General features: G+C 36.3%; 1 pseudogene; it reads left to right on the top strand.

The window, feature by feature from the left end:
- The first annotated feature begins 19,450 nt into the window (after positions 1-19,450).
- Positions 19,451-20,232, top strand: LOC131630807 (photosystem II protein D1-like; annotated as a pseudogene).
- The last annotated feature ends 1,464 nt before the right edge of the window (positions 20,233-21,696 follow it).

Below are 21,696 nucleotides of genomic sequence, written 5' to 3'. Positions count from 1 at the left end.
GAGAAAATTGAAGGAAGAATTGGTTTTAACATGTGGAAAGTTCAAGTCAAAGAGGTGCTCATACAATCAAGATTACACAAGATGGAAGATTATGTCGATGGTTGAAGAGCTTTCTACAAATATGGAAGTTGCACTATTAAGTTTCGACTTGGTTTTCGTAATGTGAAAATTCTTGATGTGATTTAATTTTACGTGAAGTATACTCTTATATAGGTGGAGTATGATAGTTTTTAAAACTATGATTGTTGGTGAAGACGGTGTGAAATTTCATGGAGTGGTGTAGCTTCAAGTGACTATACTCTTTATGGTGGAGTATGATTGTCGATGACGACAATGAAAGTTGATGTATTATTTTCAATCAAGGTGGAGAATGTTGAGTTTGGTTGAAAATATATATGTTGATACTCTTTATGGTGGAGTATGATTATCGGTGAAGACAATGAAAGTTAATGTATTATTTTTAATAAAGGTGGAGATTGTTGGGTTTAGTTGAAAATATATATGTTGAAGAAGTCTCACATTGCTTAGTTTTGTGAAGGAAGAGATAGTCTAATGCTATATATAGGATTCAAATTTTTCTTTACAAGATGCACCAGTTAAAAATACTTTAAGTTTGTATTTGATTTTCTTTGTTCTCTGATGCTCTAGTATTAGAGTGTTGAGATGTAGTTAAATATTTAATTTGGAGGGTATATTATGTGCTGTAATAATTTTCATATAGTATTATTCTTTAGTTGTCTTTTAACAATAGCCGTTGTTTTTTTCTTCGATTTTAGAATTTCCACATTAATCTCTTGTGTTGTTATTGTGTTTCTCTTTCTCTTGTTATTTTTCTAACATAATCATCAAATTAAACTTTCACAAAAAGTTATTATCATCATCAACAAAATATACTTATAAAAATTCATAACTTAATTTTATTTTTATAATTATTAATTTATAAATATCAAACAACTTTTTGAAGAATCATATCTTATTTCACAGATTAAAAAAGAAAAAATTCAACCTATTTTTCATCTTGATCTGGATTCTCAAAAATCATAACTTCTTTATCCTTTCTATTTTATTTTTTTTTGAGAAAATTTTAAAACTTTTAACATGAGTCTCTTTACCAACAATACTCAATTTTTTGTTTCCATAAAGGTATCTTGAGATTAGTTCTTGCAAATTTGTTAAGCACCAATAACTTTGGCAAACCCACTAACACTAGAAGCATCCATACATCTTTAGATCTTTAAGAGAAACAACATCTTTCTCATATGAATAATTCTTTTTAGACTTAAAAATTGGATTATGACAACTTGCTCTTTGAGTTTTCACCATCAGAGTAAGAAACCCTATTACAAAGACATATGTAATGTCAAGTCGGCAAACCTTAAAATTTTTCTGACAAAATTTAATAAAAAAAAACTAAGTTGACTGAAAGAAATATTTTTGGAAGATTTAAAGAATCAGCATAAAATAATAAATTAAATTAAAGAATCACTAATCACCCTAAAATATACTCCCTAACTTTTTTTTCTTCAAATTATTTGTTTATATAGAATTCGAATGCAATATTTAGAATGTTTTATTAATATATTTTCATTTATTATTTCAGATTAATTAATTATTTTACTAATTAGAATTATTAAATGTATTTTAATAAATGAAACTCAAAAACACCTATTATCAACCTAATTATAATATAATAATTTTATATTTTATAAATAAGATTCATTATTGTATAGTAACTGATACACTTTAAATATTTTTTTAAAAAAACTACAAGAAGAATTAAAGTATAGACACAAAATAAAATATTGATTAGAAGCAAAAATTAACTAATCGGAAAGAAATTACAAAAAGCATATTAAACTTAAGTCAATGAGCCACACAAAACAAATTATCTTTTTTTTTTTTTTAATTTCTTCTTTCTACTTCTTCTTAATTTATCTCCACTCTTTTAATATTGGTTTAGGTTTGATAATTTCAGTTTTTTTTTTAAGTTATTAATACCCACGAGGTTGGTCAAAGATTTAAAGTATGAGCAATATTATTGGCAATAACACACAATAATGCATCGCATGCAATGCATCATTTGCAAAGTTTACTTGATAGGTTTAAACAAGATAAGATGGGTTACCTTGTCGGGGCAAAGAATGGCACATGATATATGAATCAATATTTTTCATACCACAGACTACCAACAAAAATACAAACATCTATTCCCATTGATAATAATCTACTATAGCTGATAGTAACAATTGGAGATTTCTTAGGAATTTATTGGCTACCTCCACAGGTGTGCTCTACTCTCAAATTTTGTAAAATGTATTAAAATAACAATTTGAAATATTATTTTTTTTTCCACACATTTAGTTCAATTAAGTGTTTAGAATTTTGTCCAAACATTTTACTTAGAATTAATTTAATAATTAATCTATATAACTCATTCAATACAAAAATTAAAATATATAATTATAATTTTTAAGACAAACAAAACAAATATATGTGCATATCTTATGATATATGATAACTAATGAGATATTATTAAGGACTATTGAAATATTTAAACGGATCTAAAGAGAATTTTTTAGATAGTGATAACGGTAATCTTGAAAACACAAAAATGTAGAGATAAATGACTAACACTTGTTGATTTGAAATGAAAACGTAAAAGTATAGAGATAGGTGACTAATACTTGTTGGCTTATGGATCTTCCTAAATTGATATTTTTAATGCCTTAAACACTCTTTAGAAAGGGGAGAGGAGATAATTTGCTTATAGTACGTTATTTTGGAGACCATTGCCTATTTATAAAGTGACGACCAATTAGAATTTTGATTATTCTAAAATGAGTCATCTTAACATCCATTCATATTTAAGCACATATCCAACTAATTAATTATTTAATTAATTACTAAATAGAAGTCTAAAAATTAGTCATTTAACTTTATTTGATCGCTTAATCAATTAAGGCTAGGGTGAGGATAGACTGAGTCGAGTTAGGCTTTGTCAAGCCTAAGTCTGACATGCTAAAAAATTAATGCCTGAGTCTGGCATGTGGCATATCATATGCTTATTTTTCGGCTTGAGTCTTACCTTTTAGAAGGCCCGATTAGCCTTATTTATGGCAAGGTATGTTTGGATACATTTGGGGAACACACGATCTATTGTAGGTAGCTTTTAAACTTCAAATATCACATGACCTTGTTAGGGATGTCTTGTTGAATATATTTCAACGAGCCAAACTATTTATGAAGAAAGAGGTGTATGGGAATTTCTTCACTGACCCACAAGAAGGGACATCGAGACTTAGGCTAGTAGATGTTCTGGTATATGAGTGGGTATGAGGGAAACATGTTGGTGTGGACTTGAATATAGTTCCTCCACTTATGGAACTATGGGCTGAAGGTTTTACGGTTGGACATGCATCTCTCAAAGCTGCTTCAAGTAAAGTGATCAAACGTGAGAAAGCGTATTCCAACAATTAATATATTTTCGTACCATTTTCTTTTGACATCTTTGATTTCCTAACACCAAAAACATCAAATCTTTTACAAAGAATTTAAAAACATGAATATCAGAATTTGTTTCAACTTTACCTTCTATTTCTGAATAAGTTTTATTATATAAAAAAAACTATAAACTACTTGAGTAAAAAATTTGTAAATGAAGCCATAGCAATTACAACCAAACTAAAAATTAATATTAAACAAAAAATCAAATCATTAAATTTGCAATAAAATCAAATCATTAACAAATTTGCAATAAAATTACATCATTAACAAATTACTATAAAATATAATTTATTATCCAACCTTATTGACGAATTTATGACATGGGATACATATATTTCGGAATGACAAATGATTGGTTGGAAATGATAGAAGAGATACAAACTTTTATAGGGTTATATTATTAAATTTGAATGAATAGCAACATGGGGGCTTTGAACAGACGAGTGGTTCACAAATATCACCAGGATCTTTACAACAACGTGGTATGGCTTGTACATTTTCAACTTTTAAACATGCAACAACAAGAACAACAAAAACCACAAACTTCAAGAACATCTTCAACAAATTTTCCATAAAAAATCGGTAGGTTTTTGAAGAAAAACAAAGTGGATATATAAAAGTAATTTATATTTTCTAAACCTTGCACTTACTTATAGGCGTATGAAGAATATGTCATAGTTTCATATATGTGAATACACTAACGTAATAATATGCATTCAAATTTTTTTAATGCATTTTAATATGACATCAAGGTGTTGGTTGATTACTATAGAAGGAGATGAAATTTGGAAAGCCATGTGCAGCATAGGAAGCAATAATATTCCCAATATAACATGAACTCTAGGTTTGGAAAAACATTAGAAAATCATACCACTCTTTGATCAATTAAGCTATTGATTTATCACATATAAATTGCACAATCAAGCCAAATAATTATATATAAGCAAGGAATAGATGACAAATCATACCTGAGTAGGAGCCTCGGAGCCCTTAGGTTGCGCTAGCTTTGCTGGAGATCCATCAAATAAACGAAAACATTATGTGTAAGCAGATCCTATTCCAACTCCAGCACCAAAAGCTATAGATGTCCAGCAAGTCTGAGGACTCCCTAGTATAATAAAAAATAACTTGATTAGTTCCATATTTATATTTCAGGGAGGTCTCATGACTGTAAAAAGTTGAGGTCCTGGTATTAATTGCAATTCAAAAACGGCCCATTATATTCAGGAGAAAAGCTTGCAAACACAAATAAAACTCATAAAATGTATTGCACTGCTATTATAAAAAAGACATAATATACACCTATCTAAGTACAGATTTTAATTCACCATACCCATATTAACTCCATTCACCAAACAAGAGGTAGCTCTTTTAATTCACCATTCAATTTACACTCAACAATCCAACAAGAAACAACCGTTCACCTTTACTCCCTGTGTGTACTGCTGGCAAAAAAAACACCACTTATCACTCTCTTTAATATCTAACCTTCTTCACCAATCAACTTCACTTTGAAACCAAATGCTTCAAAAACCTTAGCTTCTTTTTCGTGGCTAAGTATCAAATCACTCCAATGGAAAACATGAGTTTCATTCTGACAACATGTTTTTTCTTGAGTATAGTCTTCTTAACTTCAACAAATGTTGAGTTTACGAAAAACACTTACATCATTCAAATGGAAAACTCGGCGAAACCAGAAGTGTTTTCCAGTCATCTAGATTGGTATTCATCAAAAGTGAATTCAATTTTGTCTAAATTAGTAGAAGCTGAAATAGACAACAATGGTGAAGAGAGAATCATTTATAGTTACAACACTGCTTTTCATGAAATGGCTGCTAAGTTAAGCGCTGAAGAAGCGAAAAAGCTAGAATATGAAGATGGTGTTGTAATTATATTCCCTGATACAAAGTATGAACTACACACTACAGGAAGTCCTTATATTCTATCTATTATGATTTAACATAGAAGCATTTTTTGAACTATGTAGGGACTTGACTACCACTTCGGTGTTTGGCAATTTAATTTGTACCTGAACCCCAGGGTACAGGGTTCGATTCCCACGAAAGGCAAAAACTCTACTAGTGAGGGGGTAGAGAAGATCGTGAGGTAATAGTGCCAGGAACGCCGAAGGCTCGGGCTGTTACATTAAAAATGCTCGGTTGGCCGACACAGTTGATGCGTGCAGGTATGGAACTGCATGGTTGAAGGAAAGCTTATAAGGATTGATAGGTACTACCTATACCAACAAGATGCATCTTCTTTTCGGGAGCCCGTTCAATAAGAACTCTACAGTTAAGCGTGCTTGACTTGGAGTAGTATTGGGATGGGTGACCTTCAGGGAAGTTTCCCAGAAAGCGTGCGAGTGAGGTCAAAGCATGCTGAAAAGACCCGTGTTGGTTTGTGGGGTCAGTCGATCATCCTGAAAGCAGTCTGGGGCGTTACAAATGGTATCAGAGCCAGACCTCTCCCAGTACGATGTGGTTCGAGGACGAACCATGCGGAAGCTGGTGGGCATGTAACACCCGAGGCTAAAGAAGGTGAGGGGTGGTTGCACCGCATGGAACACCTGAGGCCAATGGGGGCTAGGGTGGTCACCACATCGGAATGAGAGGAATCCTGAGGCTGTGCTGGTATGGGACTGCATGGTTGAAGGAAAGCTTATAAGGATTGATGGGTACTACCTATACCAACAAGATGCATCTTCTTTTCGATAGCTCATTCCATAAGAACTCCACAGTTAAGCGTGCTTAACTTGGAGTAGTATTGGGATGGGTGACCTTCTAGGAAGTTTCCAGGAAAGCGTGCGAGTGAGGTCAAAGCATGCTGAAAAGACTCGTGTTGGTTTGTGGGGTTAGTCGATCATCCCGAAAGCAGTCTGGGGCGTTACAAATGGTATCAGAGCCAGACCTCTCCCAGTACGATGTGGTTCGAGGACGAACCATGCGGAAGCTGGTGGGCATGTAACACCCGAGGCCGAAGAAGACGAGGGGTGGTTGCACCGCATGGAACACCTAGGGCCAATTGGGGCTAAGGTGGTCGCCACATCGGAATAAGAGGGATCCTAAAGCCGTGCAGGTATGGAACTGCATGGTTGAAGGAAAGCTTATAAGGATTGATAGGTACTACCTATACCAACAAGATGCATCTTCTTTTCGGGAGCCCGTTCAATAAGAACTCTACAGTTAAGCGTGCTTGACTTGGAGTAGTATTGGGATGGGTGACCTTCTGGGAAGTTTCCCAGAAAGCGTGCGAGTGAGGTCAAAGCATGCTGAAAAGACCCGTGTTGGTTTGTGGGGTCAGTCGATCATCCTGAAAGCAGTTTGGGGCGTTACAAATGGTATCAGAGCCATACCTCTCCCAGTATGATGTGGTTCGAGGACGAACCATGCGGAAGCTGGTCGGCATGTAACACCCGAGGCTAAAGAAGGCGAGGGGTGGTTGCACCGCATGGAACACCTGAGGCCAATGGGGGCTAGGGTGGTCACCACATCGGAATGAGAGGAATCCTGAGGCTGTGCTGGTATGGGACTGCATGGTTGAAGGAAAGCTTATAAGGATTGATGGGTACAACCTATACCAACAAGATGCATCTTCTTTTTGGGAGCCCGTTCAATAAGAACTCCACAGTTAAGCGTGCTTGACTTGGAGTAGTATTGGGATGGGTGACCTTCTGGGAAGTTTCCTAGAAAGCATGCGAGTGAGGTCAAAGCATGTTGAAAAGACCCGTGTTGGTTTGTGGGGTCAGTCGATCATCCCGAAAAGCAGTCTGGGGCGTTACAAATGGTATCAGAGCCAGACCTCTCCCAGTACGATGTGGTTCGAGGACGAACCATGCGGAAGCTGGTGGGCATGTAACACCCGAGGCCGAAGAAGGCGAGGGGTGGTTGCACCGCATGGAACACCTAGGGCCAATTGGGGCTAAGGTTGTCGCCACATCGGAATGAGAGGGATCCTAAAGTCGTGCAGGTATGGAACTGCATGGTTGAAGGAAAGCTTATAAGGATTGATAGGTACTACCTATACAAACAAGATGCATCTTCTTTTCGGGAGCCCGTTCAATAAGAACTCTACAGTTAAGCGTGCTTGACTTGGAGTAGTATTGGGATGGGTGACCTTCTGGGAAGTTTCCCATAAAGCGTGCGAGTGAGGTCAAAGCATGCTGAAAAGACCCGTGTTGGTTTGTGGGGTCAGTCGATCATCCTGAAAGCAGTCTGGGGCGTTACACAAGACACATCGATTATTCTAATTTTTTATTAACCAATGGAGGAAAATTTTCACTATTTTAGAACTGGAGTACCTATAAGCAAACAAAAACTACAGATTTGTTTTCATAAATGCAATAAAAATCCATCAAACTTATACGCATATCAGAAACCTAAAATTGAAGTAAGATTTTGAATCAGAACCCTATGAAACCATAACAGTTCTTTATTTGTTTTAAAATTCTATAAACAATGCCAAAGTAAATTCATACCTCTAATGCCGAAGAAGAACGATATAAACCCAGATGAAAGCGATTTCGTTTTACCGAAAAAGAATATCGCAATTGTGGCTTAGATTATGGTTTTTCGAATTCGCTTAAGGGATTTTCGTGAGAGAAGAAAAAGGAAATTCGAAAGTGGGGGTTCAATTAGGGTTCTTCGAATTTAGAAGGTTTGTACGTGAATTCAGTAGATTTTTGGTTTGGGAGAAGAAGAAGAATGATAGGGTTTTTCGTTTGGGAGAATAGTGTAGATGTTTTCAAGTTGGCTGCATTTGTGGTAAAACACACCTGGGTGTTTAATGTCTTGACAAATGTCATGACATGCTTTATATGGTGGTGTTATGCATGTTGCATTTGTTTAAGCTAATACAGGTTTTTAGTGAATGTCATGATCGATGTCATGACATCCATGTTTGACAACAGGAGTTGTTATGTTTTACTATTATGTTTCCGGATTTCTCTCAATCTACAATTTAGGAAACATTTTATTGTGTGCTGAATATTTCTCCTAGAAGATTTCGTATACAACATATTTTGTAACAGCCTGCTGACGTGTGAATTAGGATAACTTGGTTATGTTAGAACAAGATTTGTTCTGATCAATTATCTTAGTTTTGATGATAACAATAATATGAATTTTGCTTAAGATTATATGGTACTCTAATCCAATGCAATTTCCCTTTCAGGAAATATATAAAGAGTACGCATAATTCAGCGCTCAGAAGCTTTGTCTCAAAGGGTTCAGCATGCAACATCAGAACATGGTCTGGCAAGACATCAGAAGATGGTCGAAGCAGAATCAGAACATGGGTCTATGGAAGCATCAGAAGAACAAGAGAACAGAAGCACTGAAGTTCTGATGGTATCACGCTCAGAAGCACTTCAAGGTCAGAAGATCAGAAGATGCTATGCACCAAGCTGTTTGACTCTGATGATATTCAAACGTTGTATTCACAAACATCAGATCAGAAGAAAGTACAAGTGGCAAGCTACGCTGACTGACAAAAGGAACGTTAAAAGCTACTAAAGGCTACGTCAGTAGACACAGCGTGAACAAGGCTCGAGGTAGTTGACAAAAGCGTATAACATTAAATGCGATGCTGTACGGAACACGCAAAGCATTAAATGCATTCAACGGTCATCTTCTCCAACGCCTATAAATATGAAGTTCTGATGAGAAGCAAGGTTAACGATTTTGCACCAAAACAACTCATATCAAACTTGCTGAAACGCTGTTCAAATCTAAACTCAGAATCTTCATCTTCATCAAAGCTCACTACATTGCTGTTGTAATATTTTAGTGAGATTAAGCTTAAACGATTAAGAGAAATATCACAGTTGTGATTATCGCTTTTAAGAAGCATTTGTAATACTCTTAGATTGATTACATTAAGTTGTAAGGAACTAGAGTGATCGTGTGGATCAGAATACTCTAGGAAGTCTTAGGAGTGAACTAAGCATATTGTAACTAGAGTGATCGTGTGGATCAGTATACTCTAGAAAAGTCTTAGAGGGTATCTAAGCAGTTGTTCCTGGAGTGATCAGTGTGTGATCAGTAGACTCTGGAAGACTTAGTTGCTGACTAAGTGGAGAACCATTGTAATCCGTGCGATTAGTGGATTAAATCCTCAGTTGAGGTAAATCATCTCTGCGGGGGTGGACTGGAGTAGTTTAGTTAACAACGAACCAGGATAAAAATAACTGTGCATTTTATTTTTATCTGTCAAGTTTTTAAAGCTACACTTATTCAAACCCCCCTTTCTAAGTGTTTTTCTATCCTTCAATTGGCATCAGAGCGCCGGTTCTAAGGTGCAAGCACTTAACCGTGTTTAGAAAAGATTCAGGAAGAGAAAAACGCTTCAGTAAAAGATGGTTGATGAAAGTGAAAAGTCTACACCTACACCTGCATCTACATCTGGCTCTGCTGAGCAATACAACGGTAACAATGGTTATACTAGACCGCCGGTATTTGATGGTGAAAACTTTGAATACTGGAAAGATAAACTGGAAAGTTACTTTCTGGGTCTAGATGGTGATCTATGGGATCTTCTGATGGATGGTTACAAACATCCTGTAAATGCCAGAGGCGTAAAGCTGACAAGGCAAGAAATGGATGATGATCAGAAAAAGCTTTTCAGGAATCATCATAAATGCAGAACTGTTTTGCTGAATGCTATCTCTCATGCTGAGTATGAGAAGATATCTAACAGGGAAACGGCCTATGACATATATGAGTCCTTGAAAATGACTCATGAAGGAAATGCTCAAGTCAAGGAGACTAAAGCTCTAGCTTTAATCCAGAAGTATGAAGCCTTCAAGATGGAGGATGATGAAGACATTGAAAAAATGTTTTCAAGATTTCAAACTCTTACTGCTGGATTGAGAGTTCTTGACAAGGGATACACCAAGGCTGATCATGTAAAGAAGATCATCAGAAGCTTACCCAGAAGATGGGGTCCTATGGTGACTGCATTCAAGATTGCAAAGAATCTGAATGAAGTTTCTCTGGAAGAGCTCATCAGTGCCTTGAGAAGTCATGAAATAGAGCTGGACGCAAATGAGCCTCAAAAGAAAGGTAAGTCTATTGCATTAAAATCCAATATCAAGAAATGCACTAACGCTTTTCAGGCTAGAGAAGAAGATCCTGAAGAATCAGAATCTGAAGAAGAAGATGAACTGTCTTTGATCTCCAGAAGGCTAAATCAACTCTGGAAGACCAAGCAAAGGAAGTTCAGAGGCTTCAGAAGTTCAAAGAGATTTGAACGTGGAGAATCTTCTGATGACAGAAGATTTGACAAGAAGAAGGTCATGTGCTATGAATGCAATGAGCCTGGACACTTCAAGAATGAATGTCCAAATCTTCAGAAGGAAAATCCCAAGAAGAAGTTTCATAAGAAGAAAAGTCTTATGGCAACCTGGGATGAGTCAGAAGATGATTCAGACTCTGGAGATGAGCAGGCCAACTGTGCGCTGATGGCGACAGAAGATGACGGATCAGAATCTACATCAGAATCAGATTCTGAAGAGGTATTTTCTGAACTTACTAGAGATGAGTTAGTTTCCGGTCTAACTGAACTTCTGGAACTCAAGTCTCAGATTAGTCTCAAATACAAAAAGCTGAAAAAGCTATTTGAATTTGAAACAAAGAAGCTTGAGTTGGAGAATTCTGAATTAAAAGAAAAACTTTTAAAATTATCCAATAATGTTGGATCTCCTTCTGATTCAGAAAAATCCACTCCTAGTCTAAACCATATTCTGAAAGAATATGATTTAAGTTTCAGGAAGTTCTTATCTAGAAGTATTGGCAGAAGTCAGCTAGCTTCTATGATATATGCTGTGTCTGGAAACAAAAGAGTAGGCATTGGTTTTGAGGGTGAAACCCCATACAAACTTGAACCTGTTGATGAAATGAAATTCACATACAAGCCATTGTATGACCAGTTCAAGTATGGCCACTCCCATGATATTAGGCACACTTCACATGCTCAAAGTTTTCACATAACACACACCAAAAAGCATGTGACACAACCTAGGAAATATCATGAAACTCACATTAAAAATTATCATGCTGTTCCTCCTTCTGCTTACAATGTTAAACCTAAGTTCAATCAGAACTTAAGGAGAACTAACAAGAAAGGACCCAAGAAAATGTGGGTACCAAAGAAAAAGACTATTTCTTTTGCAGATTCTCTTGGCGACAAGGAAGATAAAAATCAACATGACATGTCACCTGGACTCAAGTTGGTCTCAACACTTGAAGGGAAGAAAGATTGTCTTCCAAGTTCTGGTTCTTAAATCTGTTGAAGAAACTATGTTTGTAGGATTTCAGAAAAGAAAGTTTGTTAGTCTTGGAACCATCTGTTTTGTTTGTCTCTAAAGCATTGTTGTTTCATTCTTGATTATTCTGAATGCTCTAAATGCTACAGAATATACAACATTGAAACATTGATTGTGGATGAATCAATAAACATCTGTTTTGATGATAAACTTGTTTCTGATGAAACAAAGAGCTTAAGAATTTCCGCAGATACAGTTTTGTCTTATCAGAAGCTGCAGAACAAAGAAGTGAATCTCCAGAAGCTGTGTATATCAGAAGTAATGGATCAGAAGATCAGTCAGATTTATATCAGCACACTTCAGAAGGAATGTTTCCAGAAGAGAAACTTGGTCAGATCAGAAGCAGTGATCAGAATCTGAAGGCGTAAAGTCTATTCTGAAATTTACAGCTGTCATCTATTATCTGATGGTGAACACGTGTCTGTACGGTTAGTACAAAGCGTGCAGTTGAAAAGACGCCGACCTAGGTAACTGTTTTAAATCATTTCATTTACCACGTTCTCTCTCCTCACGTCACTCATCATTTAATAAAATTGATTTCCTTTGATTCTGGAACTGTTCAATTTATATTTCTTATTATTTTCCTTTTCAAATCCGTCTCTATATATTCTTTTCAAATCACATCGTACATCTTTTTCGCTCCTTTGTCTCTCTCTCTCCTTGCATTCTCTCGTTTGAAAAGTTCTTAGCCGTTTTCTAAAAACCCTAATTGAAAACCCAGTTCGCTTTTCTTGTTCGTTTTTGTTCATTCTGCATCCATGGCTGCCTTCTCATCCCAAAATGCTGAGTCATCTGTTCCTCATCATCTCCAAGAAGAAACTTTGCAACTCACTCCTGTTGTTGCATGCTCCATTCCTAAAGATGAATTGGAAGTTCTGTGTGAACTCATGGTTGACTTTGACAACCTTGAAGAAAACCAATTTCACCTTAAAGAAGACATCATCTTTCAAGGATGGACCTCGTTGTTCGCTGAGTTTGTTGGTCCAGTCTATCCGGATCTTGTCAAGGAGTTCTGGGTACATGTTGTGGTTGCTCCAAAATCTATAATTTCTTTCGTTCATGGAAAGTTTGTCGTAATTACTGAAAACATCCTAAGAATGATGTTTGACCTGAAAAACCCTGAAGGGGTTTTTGAGTTGGATCAAAGGGCAGATATGGGAGATGTTCTATCCACTCTTTATCCAAATGTCAAGAAAACAAAATATGTCAAGGAATTGAGAGATGTCTACAGAATCTGGACAAAGATCCTTCTTGGGTGTTTCTACCATAGGAAATCAACACAGGCCTCGGATTTCATCAGTAATGATCAAAGGTATATTCTTTATTGCATTGCCACTCAGAAGAAGGTTGATGCGATTTACATTATCTTCAACCATATGTGGAAAGCAGTAAAGAATTCCAGAAACGCTTTCAGAAAAGAAAATGGTGGAACAATCATTCCTTTTGGTAGAATTATTACAAACCTTCTGGTGCATTCCAAGATTGTTGAGAGTCTGGAGTCTGAAGGTATTATCAAAGACCTTGCTGTCACCTCTGGAGCTTGTCTGAATGCGTTTTCTCTAAAGAAGATGAAAATAATTGACACTATCCTCAAAGTTCCTAAACCTCTAGCTGGAACAAGAATCAGAAGAAAACCAGTACTAGCTGACTTTGAAACCTTCTTCAATAGTGAGGTACCTGAAGTCAGAACTAAGTATCTGAAGTCACAAAAAGAGGATAAGAGTCTTAAAGATCAAGACAAAGGTGCTCCTATTAAAGTGAATCGTAAGAAGGAAGAAAGGACCAAAAGAAAGTTTGATCATCCTGCTGCTACCACCAATAAAGAAGTGATCCCAGAAGAAGTCATTGCAAAGGTTGCTAAGGCTGTCTCTGCTGATTTTGAGAAGAAAAAGAAGGAAGCTGAGAAAAAGAAGAAGAAGTCAAATAACGATGCTGAGATTGTTGAAGTTGTTGAGAAGAAGAAAATCAGAAAAAGAAAGATGATTATTCAAGAATCTGATGAAGAAAATATCTCTCAAGAGGCTGAGAATCAACCAGAAGTTCTGGCATATGTCAGAAGAAAAGAAATCGCTAGCGGCAAAACAAAGATTATTGAAGAGCCGAAGAGTAAGAAGCAGAAGAAGACTGAGGATGTGGCCAAAGCCTTTCTGAGAGGTTCCAAAGGTATATGCATTTCTGAACCTAACTCTGTTCCTGCTGTTTGTTCAGAAGCTGCACCAATAGAGATTGTCCCTACACCTGAACCAGAAAAAGCCACATCAGAATCACCTGTTTTTGTCCATGTTCTTACACCTCCATCTTCTCCTTTAACCATTCCTTCCTCTCCACCTACCATAAATCCTGTTCTGGATATACCACCCCTTCAAACTCTCTTTCCATCTCAACCTTCTCTCAATGCCACTCTTGAACATACTCCCTCCACCTCTAAAAACAATCCTTGTGATTCTCCTTTTCCAACCTCTGCATCACATGAGCAGCTGCTCCGTGATTGCAACTACACTCCCAAGCCTCGTCCTGAAGCTGAAGTGGTAGTGTTAGATTCTGATACTGAAGCAGAATCCTCTTATAGGTTGGATAGAGAACCTCATCCGTACTTCACTTCCAACCCTGCCTCTTCAAAAACCCAAATAAAATTCCGTCCTGTATATCCTATTGGTGTGGTTTTTGAAAACATAAAGAGGAATCTCAGAAGTACCTTTGATACTCTCAGAATTGCTGAAAGTTCTGGATTGAATGATGTTGCTATGCGGAACTTCTGGAGGATCTTTCGCAGAGAATCAGATGCTCTGTTTTTAGAACTTCAGGAAGCCTGTGTAGCTGCTGCCCCACGGCCTCGTGGAATTCTGAGGAATTATGAAGACTTCTGGTTTGCTCGTCTCAAAGGAAGATATCTTTTGGAAGAGAAGCCCTTCCTGGATGAGATGGAACAATTAAGACTGGCTGCTGAAATGGAAGCAAATCCATGCAGGGATATGGTTATCTTTATTCCTGACCATCCTGTTCTGCTCGGAGATTTCAAGACTCTCTTTGACTATCTGAGGGAAAACCCGTCTGAGAAAGACCCAAGCTTGGTCATTCCAGAAGTTGTTGACCCACCAGAAGTTGAAGGTCCTTCTGCTCCCAGGAATCTAGCTGCCATTCTTCAGGCACTTGAGAATGGAGACTCGGAAATTCCTGCTGCAGAATATGGAGATGTTTCTATGCAAGAAGCAGATGCTGAAGATCATGTTGCTAAAACTGTTCCTGTTGAGGAAATCCCTGCAAATGATCTATCTATGGAAGCTGCAGATCAACATGCTATTCCTGTGGTTGAAAGCGTTGAAACTTCTTCTGGTGAACCTTCTCGTCTTGCAAGGACCCTGGAAGAAATTCAGAGGAGACAGGATGAGCAAAGCTCACTCAATGCTGAGTATAGCGCTTTCATGGTGAGGCAAGAAGGACACAACAATATGGTTCAAGAGATGCTGACCAAGATCTTGTCAAGACTAGGGCCATCTTAGTTTGAGTCTGTGTTGTTTCTTTCTTCTCGTTGCATCTGTCTTTGTGCATCTGATCTTTCTTATCTTCATGTACTTCTGTACCTGCTGTTTGAACTTTAATGAAATCATCTTCTTCCTCCATGAGCTTCGTTTTGTTTGTCTCTGAATCTTTTTTGCTTTTTGATGATATGACAAAAAGGGGGAGAAGATAAATGATAAATGATTTGATTAATCTATCTCAGTTGCTGGGTAAAGCTCCCACACATTTACTAACAAGAACTGCAAGTTCTATATGGTTTAAGTGTTTTGCAGGTATAAAGAAGTGAAGAAAATCTTCAAAGCAAACACAAGAAGCAAAACCATGGAAACTGAAGCAAGCCGAGTGCTGTCAAGCTTCAGAGATCAGAAGCAAGAAAGAAGAATGAATCAGAAGCACTGATAATAGAATTTGATCCATATTTTGTCTATTTTGATCTGACAAAATTCTATTTGCTCTGATACATTATTTTAGCCTATATGGCTCTGATACATATAATGTTATAGCTCTGATACATATAATGTGTTAGAATATACATTTTATGTTCTGACTCGTTCATGCTGACTTTTGTCGTTTAGTTTTTTGTTCTGTAACATTTCAGGATGTAGAGATGCTCTGATGATGCTCTGGTACATTCAACAATGTTCTGATACAAATCTAGCATGAAGTGATGTTGGTAGAAATTCAAGCTCTAAAGCTATCCGAGGGAAGCAGAAATTCAAAGCTGTGAATATTCTAAAGATCCAGAAAACTCAAGTTCTGAAGCTGTCCTAAATGGAAGCAGAAATCAAAAGCTGTGAATGTTCAGAAGATCAAAGAAATTCAAGTTCTGAAGCTGTCCTGAATGGAAGCAGAAATCAGAAGCTGTGAATGTTCAGAAGATCAAAGAAATTCAAGTTCTGAAGCTGTCCTAGATGGAAGCAGGAATCAGAAGCTGTGAGTGTTCTAAGGATCTAAAGAAATTCTAGTTCTGAAGCTGTCCAATGGAAGCAGAAGTCAGAAGCTATGAATTCTCTAAAGACAGAAGCTTATATGATCGTCTCTACCGAAATAATCAGGGAAGTCTTTTATTAAAGTTCTTCGAGTATTTATTTCAGGGGGAGATTATTTATCTCAGGGGGAGATTGTTAATCTCAGGGGGAGACATATTCATATGCTTATGCTATAGCTGTGTAATTTGTCTTTTGCCGTCTGTTCTTTCTGATCGCAAATTCATATCATTTATATATGTTTTTGTCATCATCAAAAAGGGGGAGATTGTTAGAACAAGATTTGTTCTGATCAATTATCTTAGTTTTGATGATAACAATAATATGAATTTTGCTTAAGATTATATGGTACTCTAATCCAATGCAATTTCCCTTTCAGGAAATATATAAAGAGTACGCATAATTCAGCGCTCAGAAGCTTTGTCTCAAAGGGTTCAGCATGCAACATCAGAACATGGTCTGGCAAGACATCAGAAGATGGTCGAAGCAGAATCAGAACATGGGTCTATGGAAGCATCAGAAGAACAAGAGAACAGAAGCACTGAAGTTCTGATGGTATCACGCTCAGAAGCACTTCAAGGTCAGAAGATCAGAAGATGCTATGCACCAAGCTGTTTGACTCTGATGATATTCAAACGTTGTATTCACAAACATCAGATCAGAAGAAAGTACAAGTGGCAAGCTACGCTGACTGACAAAAGGAACGTTAAAAGCTACTAAAGGCTACGTCAGTAGACACAGCGTGAACAAGGCTCGAGGTAGTTGACAAAAGCGTATAACATTAAATGCGATGCTGTACGGAACACGCAAAGCATTAAATGCATTCAACGGTCATCTTCTCCAACGCCTATAAATATGAAGTTCTGATGAGAAGCAAGGTTAACGATTTTGCACCAAAACAACTCATATCAAACTTGCTGAAACGCTGTTCAAATCTAAACTCAGAATCTTCATCTTCATCAAAGCTCACTACATTGCTGTTGTAATATTTTAGTGAGATTAAGCTTAAACGATTAAGAGAAATATCACAGTTGTGATTATCGCTTTTAAGAAGCATTTGTAATACTCTTAGATTGATTACATTAAGTTGTAAGGAACTAGAGTGATCGTGTGGATCAGAATACTCTAGGAAGTCTTAGGAGTGAACTAAGCAGATTGTAACTAGAGTGATCGTGTGGATCAGTATACTCTAGAAAAGTCTTAGAGGGTATCTAAGCAGTTGTTCCTGGAGTGATCAGTGTGTGATCAGTAGACTCTGGAAGACTTAGTTGCTGACTAAGTGGAGAACCATTGTAATCCGTGCGATTAGTGGATTAAATCCTCAGTTGAGGTAAATCATCTCTGCGGGGTGGACTGGAGTAGTTTAGTTAACAACGAACCAGGATAAAAATAACTGTGCATTTTATTTTTATCTGTCAAGTTTTTAAAGCTACACTTATTCAAACCCCCCTTTCTAAGTGTTTTTCTATCCTTCAGGTTAACCCTAATTTGTTTCTTGAAAATCCTAAGGCCCAAGAGCTCCATATAAGAAGACTGCAATTCTAATTTGGAACGTAGAGATTTTTGATTGTGAAGAACCATAGTTCTGTGTATGTGTGTTTAGTCTCTTCTACTCCAAGCAATTGTCTTTTGATTATTGTATTGGAATAGTTTTTTTTGTACTTTATCACTCTAAGCTTTAAAGCACGAGTGTGTGTCTCTTGATTGAATCGTTTAAGCAAGATCAAGGTGTGTTTTTTAAGTGTGTCTTCTCTCTTGTGGATTAAAGTATGTTTGTAATCACTGTTGTGATTGAGGGGGAGTGAGTGGAGATACTCAGGTCTAGGACTAGATTGGAATTGCATTGGGTAGGTCTTAAGTGATGAGTTGTAAATGGGGGAGTTTAGCTCTGAATTAATACTGCTTATATTGGATTCCCTCCCTGGCTTGGTATCCCCCAGAGTAGGTAGTTAGACCGAACTGGGTAAACAATTTTCTGTGCTCTTTACTGTTTTATGCTTTTCTGACTTAATGTATTATTTTGTGTTATTGTGGATGTCGTAACATCCAGTAAGACATCGCGTGTGAGTTACTAGAATTTTCAATTGGCATCAGAGCAGGCACCCTGCTTGTCTATATCTGAGTGAGATCTAGGGACACCAAAATTCTGGTACTGTGGAGAATGAGTTATTAGTGTTGGGGAATAGACCATCTATTCTGGATGGCTCCTACTATGACTACTGGAAACCTCGTATGGTAGCTATTCTAAAGTTTGTCGACAGCAAGGCCTGGAGAGCTGTGGAAAATGGATGGAAACATCTTGAGAAGGTATGGAAGATGAAACCACTGTTCTAATTCCTGAAGAACAATGGAGCAGAACTGAGGAAGAGTTGGCTTTGGGCAATTTCAAGGCAATGCTTTGTTCATTGGAATAGACAAGAACATCTTCAGACTTGTGCAACATTGTGATCTGGCTAAAGAAGTTTGAGATATTCTCAAAACAACCCATGAGGGCACATCCAAGTTGAAGATGTCTAAACTTCAAATGCTGACCACCAAGTTTGAAAACCTTAAGATGAAAGAGGATGAAACCATTCATGAGTTCTTCATGAATATTCTAGAGATTGCCAACAACTCAAGAGCTTTAGGAGAAAAAATGTCTAAAGAAAAGCTTGTGAGAAAGATCCTGAGATCACTACCTAAAAGGTTTGCTATAAAGGTGACTGCTATAGAAGAAGCTCAAGACATCAGCAACATGAAGGTGGATGAACTCATTGGTTCTCTACAAACCTTCGAGATGAGTATTTGTGACATTGTTGAAAAGAAGAACAAGAGCATAGCCCTTGTTTCCAACACTGAAGATAATTCAAGAGAAAGCAATGGTGGAAGTGATGAAAATTTATCATAAACCATAGCTATGCTTGGAAAATAATTCAACAGGTTCATTAAAAGGGTTGATCAGAAGTCCATACCCAATGTCAAGAACACCTCCCATGACATCAGCAATACCTATGATCCAAGCAAAAGATCTAAAGCTGAAGAGAAGCCCAATCAAGACAAAGGGGTTCAGTGCCATGGATGTGAAGGATATGGAAATATTAGAGCTGAATGTCCTACTTATCTCAAGGAGCATAAGAAAGGGATGTCTTCCACTTGGTCTTATGAATGGTTATACAATTACGGTCCTTATGAACTAATTGTCCTATGCTTCTTACTTGGTGTAGCTTGTTACATGGGTCGTGAGTGGGAACTTAGTTTTCGTTTGGGTATGCGTCCTTGGATTGATGTTGCATATTCAACTCCCCGTTGCAGCTGCTACTGCAGTTTTCTTGATCTACCCAATTGTTCAAGGAAGCTTTTCAGATGGTATGCCTCTAAGAATCTCTAGTACTTTCAACTTTATGATTGTATTTCTGGATGAGCATAATATTCTTATGCACCCATTTCACATGTTAGGTGTAGTTGGTGTATTCGGTGGCTCCCTATTCAATGCTATTCACAGTTCCTTGGTAACTTCTAGTTTGATAAGAGAAACAATATAAAATGAATCTGCTAATGAAGGTTACAAATTCGGTCAAGAGTAAGAAACCTATAATATTATAGTTGCTCACGATTATTTTGGCCGATTGATCTTCCAATATGTTAGTTTCAACAATTCTCGCTCTTTACATTTCTTCCTAGCTGCTTGGCCTGTAGTAGGTATTTAGTTTACTGCGTTAGGTATCAGCACTATGGATTTCAATTTAAATGGATTCAATTTTAACCAGTTTGTAGTTAATAGTCAATGTCGTGTAATTAATACCTGGGCTAATATTATTAATTGTGTTAACCTTGGTATGGAAGTTATGCATGAACGTAATGCTCATAAGTCATAATTTCCCTCTAGACCTAGCTGTGCTCGAGGTTCCATCTATAAATGTATAATATTTTGGTTTAAGGATGCAAGTTTCCTCCAAAAAGGGAAAATGGAATTAATTGATCTCAATTTTTTATGATATTTGATGATTTCTGCCTCCTATAAGGAAGAGCTTAATTGTAGGAAAAGTGGAATTTCCACGACGGTGGAAAAACCCTCTAATATTATTTGAGAATAAAAATTCTTATTATACCCCCAAAATAGATTTTTGTTGGAATCATTAGCCGAAATGATTAAAGATTATGTTGATACATTCGAGTAATTAACCGTTTTACAATTAGTAAACTATATTTATTGTCATAACCTTCATTTTCCACAAAAATGGATATATTCAAATTATGACTATAAGCAAGTCCATAAATATACTCCTTAAAAATAAGTGGGTATAGGAAGTCCTATTGGGGAGATCTAGCTCGTTCTAAATATACTTGATATTCTTTCATTTTTGAAATTCTATTTGGTCAAAGGACCAAAGATTCATTTGATTATCAAATGATGCATAGTGTGATACAGTTAAAATAAGGTAATCTATATCTATATTCGAATTGAAAATAAAAAACAAATATGAATAGATAGCTAAAAAACGAGTGAAAATCTATTAATGGACTATCTCCTCTCGCTTGTTCCTTTTAATTTTTCTAGGACAACAAGCTAGTTAGTTAGAAATCCTTTATTTTTTGGACTAATCGCTCTTTTGATTTTGGAAAAAAAAATCTTTATCAATATACTCTTTCTTCTACACATTTCTTGCTACCCTATAACATAATGGGGAATAACTAATAATTAGGACTCATAACAAAAATTCTTAATCCATTCGTGGGAAAAACTTTTTCTACAGCAAGCACTAATCCTTTTTTAACGTATAATTAGATGTGGTAATCATTCAAATAAAAAATGAAAGCTCGTTGCTTTTTGTTTCCCTATAATTGAAGTAGCTAAATTCTATCCCTTTATTAATTAAACCCAACGAAATTCATTTGTTCCGAGCCAACAATTCAAAGAAAAATATTGGTCAAATTCAATATGAATAAAAAAAATTAGAATTCACTGTTGATAGGACATGCTGCTTTTTCCATTCGTTCGTTTCTAGATCAGTCGTGGTCTTACAAACCCTACCGATGTATGGATTAACCAATTAGTTCATAGAAATGTGTAAAAAATGGAGTTGCACTTAAAAGCTGAATACTCTACCATTGAATTAGCAACCTTAATCAAATTACAAACAAGAATGCGTATATCCAATCGCAGTAAAAAAAATGAAATTCTATAAATAATAGAATAATTACCATAATTATTTCTATTACTATAGTTTTAATTTTTTCTTATTTTATACATGTTTTTTTTCTTTCATATTTCTATTTCACCTTGAATAAAAAAAACTTTTTGTTTGTATCAAACAAAATACAACGAATTTACAATTTGATGAAGTAAAAAACCTATGTGACATAAGTCCATCGATCCATTTATTCTCA

Source organism: Vicia villosa, unplaced genomic scaffold (assembly GCF_029867415.1).
Source record: "Vicia villosa cultivar HV-30 ecotype Madison, WI unplaced genomic scaffold, Vvil1.0 ctg.000739F_1_1, whole genome shotgun sequence".
In the NCBI taxonomy this organism is placed as follows: Eukaryota; Viridiplantae; Streptophyta; class Magnoliopsida; order Fabales; family Fabaceae; genus Vicia; species Vicia villosa.
The sequence above is the reverse complement of the archived record's forward strand: the minus strand, read 5'-3'. Positions and strand labels throughout refer to the sequence as shown.